General features: G+C 45.0%; 1 pseudogene; it reads right to left on the bottom strand.

Moving 5' to 3' along the window:
- Positions 1 to 6,134: 6,134 nt before the first annotated feature.
- LOC102433405 lies at positions 6,135 to 7,338 on the bottom strand (annotated as a pseudogene).
- Positions 7,339 to 8,322: the final 984 nt, after the last annotated feature.

Genomic DNA, 8,322 nt, shown 5'->3' with positions numbered 1-8,322 from the left:
AAAATGATGAGAAACAGAAGCCAGATTGATAAAATGCGAAGGGAAGGGCCTTGTGGTGGGGCAGGGATAGAAATGTCCCCGAGTGCTAACGGAAGCTGTCTCCGGTGGGTGGACTACTTCCATTTCTTGTGATTTGCTTTTATAATGAAAAAAAGAAAAAAGAAAAAAAAGAAAAACTTCCTCCAAAATTTCTTCTAGATTTATTGAATTCATCTTGATGTTTTGAAATGTCAAGAAACTAATACCAAGGAAGCTACATAAAATACTTTTCTTTAAATCAGTGGTTCTCAACTTTCCTAATGCTGTGACCCTTTAATATAGTTCCTCATGTTGTGGTGACCCCCAATTTCATTGTTACAAATTGAACATAATTAAAGCATAGTGACTAATCACAAAAACAATATGTAATTATATATGTGTTTTCCGATGGTCTTAGGCGACCCCTGTGAAAGTGTCGTTCGACCCCCAAAAGGGTCTCGACCCACAGGTTGAGAACCGCTGCTTTAAATATTTGGAACAGAAGAATATGGAAATCAATGTTTTCTGAATATTAACATTTTTGGTGAAATTATTCTCTATTAAGCTGATGGTGCGGGGGTTTGAGTTTTCTTATTTGACAAGGAATTAATGTGTCTGAAAATAAGCTGAACAATTCACAATATACTAAATGGAAAGTATCCTATCTAATAATAGACAAACATGGTAATTGACCGTACCTTTGCTACATTTCCCATTGGCTAATCAGGGCGATATGCAAATTAACTGCCAACAAAGATGGTGGTTAATTTGCATATGCGCAATGATGGGAGGCGAAAGGGGAAAGAGGGAAGAAGGGTGATCAGAAACCCAGGCGGCAGGCAAGAGCTGGGGGGCGGGCAAAGGCCGCCTTTGCCCACCACCCAGCCAGTGATCACCATCGGAAAGCCGGGGCGCAGGCCAGGCAGCAACCCTGGGGTTGCCAGCTGCCTGCGCCCGTGATTGCCATGGCGATCGGAGGGAGAGAGAGCCGGGGCACAGGCCAGGCGGCACCTGGGCACCCCAGCACCTGACATGCAAAGGTCGGGGATGAAATGACTTTTCCCAACCACATCTGCAAATATCCTGGGGAAGGCATCACTGAAGAGTTCACAACTCTCTTACTTGGCAAGGAAGAAAAAAGTCGGCAACGGAAACAATCCCTTACATCAAAGTTAAGGTCCCTCTGGGTAAAAAAGAATATTTCCAACATAAAGGAGGGAACAGGCAAAAATAATAGGTTCTCATGACTTCCATTGAAGATTGAGCATATGACAGAGTCAAAATGAACATACAAATTAAAACAGACAGTGGACATTCAAATGACCTGAATCAACTGTCACTGTTTGTCCCAATAGCAACAATGCTTATGTGATAATATAGTTTAACAAACATACAAAACAAGTCACATGATAGGAGAGGTTCAGCTTCTAAAGTAAACTGAATATGTTCTTTAAAAATTCTAATGTCCTTCCCTCTGACTATAATTCTTAATTTTCCAATCAGAAAATTACCCCAGGTGATCCAGTAACATGTAGAACTCCAGTAACCTAACTTATTTAAAAATAAACAAACATCCCAACCATTTTTAAAATATTTAAATTGATATTTTAGGGTTAAAATTATAGAAGATATTTAGATCCAAATATATTTTCTGAATAGAAAATATTTCAGTTTTTATTTAAAAAAAATAAACATAAAAAAATATATGTGATACATTTTCCCAAGGAACTCTGAATTAGTACCTTTCCCTCTAACTTTCTTCAAATTAAGAGAATCTATGGAGTTCCCTATACTGCACAAGTTTTAATGAAAGAAAATAAGACTTTCTAAGAGCATCAAATACATATTTTCTTATTTACAAGCATATACACTCTTCTCTCTCTCTCTCTCTCTCTCTCTCTCTCTCTTTAAAATATATTCTTACTGATTCAGAGAGGAAGGGAGAGAGAGAGAGAGATAGAAACATCAATGATGAGAGAGAATCATTGATCGGCTGCCTCCTACACACCCCGTAATGGGGATCAGGCCAAAACCTGGGCATGTGGCCTGACCTGGAATCAAACTGTGACTTCCTGGTTCATAGATCGATGCTAAACCACTGAGTCACACCCACCGGGCTCAATTCTTATTTATAAATTCATTCCAAGGACATATACAGAAAAACTAGCTTTTAAGTAACAAGAAAACAGTTATAGAAGAAAGTTTAAATTAAAAGAAAAAATTGTTTTAATTTATTCAAGAGTGGGAACATCCTCCATGAAAATGTGTATCTTGACTGTGGATGGCTGGGTGGCCTTATCACACCTTAGGAATTCAAATGCTTTTTACAATGACAAGAAAGAGAGTTTCATCTCATTTCTCTCCCAGGGTAGATGTCTGTCAACAGAAGGTGGACATCAATAAAAGGAGGGGCTTGCACAATCAATCCAGAAAGTCAGCAATCTATGAATAATCCAGAACCCAGTATTTATCTCCTCTGCCACACACCCTCCCTCCCAGCCAGTGAGCAAGATAATTACTCTCAAGTCAAGCTAAGTGCCCCCCCAGTCACAGTGGCCCAATGCTGACATACAAAGCATACAAATAATTCTCACTCTGGCATAAAAGTGACAACTTTCTTGGAAGAAAAGCAGATACTGTAAATTTCTCAAAGTCTTCCTGAAACATTTTTTAAAGTAATTTTTACTTCTTTAGAAAAAATGCATACATGGCAAACCATCTGTAATAAAAGGCCCATTCTATAAAATTTTACCTGGTCCTATTCATATCTGCAATCATAATCATCTTTACAGACAAATATATCCTATCTAATAATAGACAAAAATGGTAATTTTTTTAAAATATATTTTATTGATTTTTTACAGAGAGGAAAGCAAATTAACTGCCAACCAAGATGGCAGCCGGCAGCCAGGCAGCTGAAGCGAACAGGAGGCTTGCTTGCTCCAGTGAAGGAGGAAGCCAAGGTTCCCCGCCTGCAGCTGCTGGGCTCTGAGCTGCAGTCTAAGAAACAATGTTGCAATTATAGAAGCTAAACAAACCCCATGCTTTCAGCCAGCCGGCCCGAGCTGGAGTTGCAACAGTGTTTCAATTATAGAAGCCAAACAAACCGAGGTCTCAGAGCTGGAGCCGTTCCTCAGAGCTAAAGCCGGCTCTCAGCTCCAGTGACAGCCATAGAAGGTAAATAAATCCCAGAATTAAAAAAAAAAGAAAAAAAGGAGAGGTTGGGAGCTTCAGTCACCCGCCAGCCTGAAAACGGCCCTCAGCCCCTCACCCAGACTGGCCAGGCACCCCAGTGGGGACCCCCACCCTGAAGGGGGTGTGACCAGCTGCAAACAGCCATCATCCCCTCATCCAGGCTGGCCAGGCACCCAAGGGGGACCCGACCCCCACCCTGATCCAGGACACCCTTCAGGGCAAACCACCCCTGCACTAGGCCTCTATCCTATATAGTAAAAGGGTAATATGCCTCCCAGCACCGGGATCAGCGGAACCGCGAGGCCTCCCGGCACCGGGATCAGCGTGACAGGGTACAGCGCCCAAACCCCCTGATCGCCCTGCGGCTCTGTGTGTGACAGGGGGCGGGGCCACAACCTCCCTATCCGCCCTGCTCTGTGTGTGACAGGGGAAGGCGCCCCAACCCCCTGATCAGCCCTGCTCTGTGCCTGACAGGGGGGAGCTCCCCAATCCCCTGATCGCCCTGCGGCTCTGTGTGTGACAGGGTGCGGCGCCCCAACCCCCCCCTCCCCACAGACCCTGCTGTGTGTGTGACAGGATGCGGCGCCCCAACCCCCCCCCTCCCCACAGACCCTGCTCTGTGTGTGACAGGGTAGAACCATAACCTCCCCATCGGCCCTGCCCTGAGTGTGACAGTGGCGCACCCCAACCCCCCGATCGGCCCTGCTCTGTGGGTGATAGAAGGGCGGCGCCCCCACCCCCTGATCCGCCCTGCTCTGTGTGTGAAGGGGCGGTGCCCCCAACTCCCTATCAGCCCTACTCTGTGAGTGACAGGGGGGAACTCCTCAACCCCCGGATCGGCCCTGCTCTGTGCATGACAGTGGGGAGCTCCCCCAACCCCCTGATCGACCCTGCTCTGTGCATGACAGGGTAAGGAGCCCCAACCCCCCTGATGGGCCCTGCTCTGTGCGTGACAGGGGGTGGCGCCGCAACCTCCCCATCGACCCTGCCTTGAGTGTGACAGGAGACGGTGCCCCAACCCCCCAATCGGCCCCACCCTGAGCGTGACTGAGGGTGGCATCGCAACCTCCCGATCTGCCCTGCTCTGTGCATGACAGGGGGTGGCGCCCCAACTCCCCAATCAGCCCTGCTCTGAGCCCTACCAGGGGCTGCACCTAGGGATTGGGCCTGCCCTCTGCCACCCGAGAGCAGGCCTAAGCCAGCAGGTCGTTATCTCCTGAGGGGTCCCAGACTGTGAGAGGGCACAAGTGGGGCTGAGGGACACCCCCCCCCCCGCCAGTGCACAAATTTTTGTTCACCGGGCCTCTAGTCTATACTAATAAAAGAGTAATATGCTAATTAGACTGGGAGACCTTCCAGGAGACCTTCCAGATGTTCTTCTGGACAAAGCCATGGTGGCGGGGCCAAGGTAGAGGCGGTTAGAGGCCAAGAGGGGAGGGAAGTTGTGGGTGATCAGGCTGGTGGGGGGTGGGGCCGTTGGGGGTAAGCAGACCAGCAGGGGGGCCAGTTGGGGGCAAGCAGGCCATCAGTGGGGGTCAGTTGGAGGTGATCAGGACAGTGGGGGTGCAGTTTGGGGTGAGCAGGCCAGCAGGGGGACAGTTGGGGATGAGCAGGCCAGTGGGGAGGGAAGGTAGGGGCGAGCAGGCCAGCAGGGGGGGCAGTTTGGGGTGATCAAGCTGGCGGGCGGCATTTGGGGGCAAGCAGGCTGGCAGGCAGAGTGGTTAGAGGCAATCAGGCAGGCAGGCAGGCAGGTGAGTGGTTAGGAGCCAGCAGTCCCGGATTACGAGAGGGATGTCGGACTGCTGGTTTAGGCCCGATCCCTGTAAACTGGCAGGACATTTTTCGAGGGGTCCCAAATTGGAGAGGGTGCAGGCCAGGCTGAGGAACACACCCTCCCCCGTGCATGAAGTTTGTGCACCGGGCCACTAGTCTGAAATAAATTGCTAATAAATTTAGTGATAAAATTTTTTATACTACTATTTAGCAAGTTAGTAAAGACATGGTCTTCATGATAAGCTAATCTTATTTACTGGAAAGCACAGAACGGCATACAGTTCCCATGTAGTTCTGCCAGTATATTCTAATATTAACCTGTGTGTCTTCCTTGCTAATCAACACTGGAAGTTTGTTTTTGTCACAATCTTCTAAAAGAGCCAATGCCAATAAAAAAGAAGCCAATCTCTCTTGACCTTAAAAGAAAATTAAAGCCTAGGGTCCACCCTCCTGGCCCCTCTGGGGTATAAGATTGGCATAAACCCACAGTGTAACAGTGCTGCTTTATTGGGGTGAGGTTGGGAGGGGAGACACAATGGTGAGGAGCAAAATCAATGAAAGGAATACACGCTCAGGAAGTAATAATGTTAAAATAGTTGTACACAAAATGGTTAACTGCAATCACTTCCTTAAGAGGACTCAACCCATGGAAGACAAATTTTAATTGTCATTGCAAAATACACCTGTAGGAAGTAGAAATTGGTTTCAGTAACATTAGTAGAGAATACATTCTAGAAATTGTAACATCCTGGCAGCAATTTAATAGAACAGTCCCAGATGATTAGGCTGAAGCCAACTCCTAATGCGGACGAAAGCTTTTTCTGTGAGGAACTTTGGAGAAATACTACACTGTGCATAACCAAATTGAATTGTTGTCGCTAGTGTGAAGTTTCATATAGTAAATGTTTTTCTTCTATATCCACTTCAATTTCACAGCAAGAGTGGCACAGGACACCTAAACACAGAAGAGAGCAAGATATCTAACTCCTTCATATAATAATGCATACAATTCAAAATGATTACACTATCATTACATCTGGGGCTTTCTGCAACTACAAGGTGGTGGTTATGGTAAGCATGGCCCCTGGTATCAATATCTAAAAAGGAGCCACCACCTTCTTTTACGTGTTTCCTTTTTGCGTTTTTTCTTAATTCTGCTGTGGTTGCTGCTTCTTGGGAAAACTGGTAAAAACAAAGTTGTAATCATTGAACATTGACACAGTCTGGCTATCAAGAGTTTAAAACCTGCCCTAACCAGTTTGGCTCAGTAGATAGAGCGTCGGCCTGCGGACTCAAGGGTCTCAGGTTCAATTCCGGTCAAGGGCATGTACCTCGGTTGCGGGCACATCCCCAGTGGGCAGTGTGCAGGAGGCAGCTGATCGATGTTTCTCTCTCATCGATGTTTCTGACTCTCTCTATCCCTCTCCCTTCCTCTCTGTAAAAAAGTCAATAAAATATATATATTTTTTAAAAGAGTTTAAAACCTTCAATCTTCTGGGGCAAAGAAAGCACTGTACAACATTTAGAACTCTGGTTTACAAACAAGGTGGTCACACATTTTCCTGTCTGGAAAACTTCCACAACTTTCCTGATCATCATCATAGGAGGTCTGACTTAAGTTTGTTACAAATAACATAAGAAAATTCTGGTTCTGGAGTGATGTGATGGTCCAATAAGTTCCATCTGATTACATGCCATTCGTTGAATACCCATAAGGATTGAACATTGTGGCACCAATGACAGGACCTGGTATCAGGTCATGAATTCCACTTTCACGAGTGACATTCTTTGCAGTAACACCATCTTTCATGTAGAACTGGTCCATAACTTCTGAGTCAAGCTCACTCATCAGAATTTCCAGGGTTTGATCTGGCTGACTGATTACTCTCCGGGAAATCCAACGTATACAAGTACCAACAGTCAGAATTCATACATTCCATACAATATGCTGCTCCGTTTGGGAAAACTGCATTAAGAAACTGTATTTCTTCCTGGAAATTCCGATGTGGGTACCCTTGGTGAGAAGGCTTCATGACATTCTTACAAGAATAAAAGAAGCTTTGAATTGAGTCAAACCCACTGTAACCCCAGCGAGTTTCAACAGGGGAACCAGTGCTTTCACCAAGAGGGTGGGACCACATGAGACCGCTCCTGGAGACAAATTGGCTAGTCTCACTGAGTACGTAAGCTTCCTGCTTGTAATTTTTATTACACTTATGATTGAACATTGCACATCCTTCAAAAGTATGCCCAATTGGATCTTGAGATGGTGAGATTTGCATTGGGTTGCTGCCTGAGGAACCAAACCTCTGGTAACTTTTCGGTCCCTTCAAAAAAATGTACAACCTCCATCACTGTGAGACTAGCAAACAGCCAATAATCACAGAAAATCAACTAAATTAAATCTCTTTTCCTGCCACTGTTGCAGATTTTTCCAGCTGTTTCAGGTTCCTTCCTTTTGGGGAGGTTGGGGAGGGGTTAGCATTATTTTACATTCACTTTTTTTATAAAAAATTAATAAAATTTTCCTGGCTTGTGTGTGTGTGTAAGTGAAAATGTGTGTGTGTGTGTGTGTGTAAGTGAAAATTGAACATGAGTCTGTTGGAAATAGAGACTGGTCATACTGTGGAAGCCTCTGAACCATTTTTCAACTAGGCCTTGACTTTTGGATTCCTGGATTCATTTCGACATTATCCAATTTTAACAAGAATCCTGCTAAGTCATTTTAGCCAGAATCACATATCCTCCATTCCCCAGGTGATCACCCTGGCTTTACTTCAGCAAGAATTCTCAGCTGCAAGCAAATAATCAATCCTGTTGCTGAGGACTACTCAAGCTAGAGAATCTAAACACATTTGTTGAGCTCAAATAACTCTAGCAGCTGAAATTGCGATTCTGTTATCTGTTCTGGCTATATTATCCATCATTATATTTAACTGAACTGTGCCACAGCCCCAATAAAGCAGTTGTTTTTATATTAATCTCAAAATTCTATCCATTCTTATCTTGGAATGATCAAGATTTGGCTACTCTAAGAAAGGGTAAGATGAATGAGACTGAAGGAAATCAGGACTACAACTAATAGTCTCATATGCTTGGCATGTTTTCTACTGATGCAATTAAAAATTATACAACTGCAGATTTAAAATGGCAGTAGAATAAGTGGATGCTGCACGGACATGCTCCCAGGAACAAACTGGAATTACAATTAAAATACAGAAAAGCTGGAGAACCAAGATGGCGGCATAAGGTACAAACCTGTATGTGCTGCCCCCCACAACAACATTAAAACCACAACTATAAGACAAAACAGCTATCATCCAGAACACGGAAAGC

Source organism: Myotis lucifugus, unplaced genomic scaffold (assembly GCF_000147115.1).
Source record: "Myotis lucifugus unplaced genomic scaffold, Myoluc2.0 scaffold_386, whole genome shotgun sequence".
Taxonomy (NCBI): domain Eukaryota; kingdom Metazoa; phylum Chordata; class Mammalia; order Chiroptera; family Vespertilionidae; genus Myotis; species Myotis lucifugus.
Note: the sequence above shows the minus strand (reverse complement) of the source record. Positions and strands in the feature narration are given on the sequence as shown.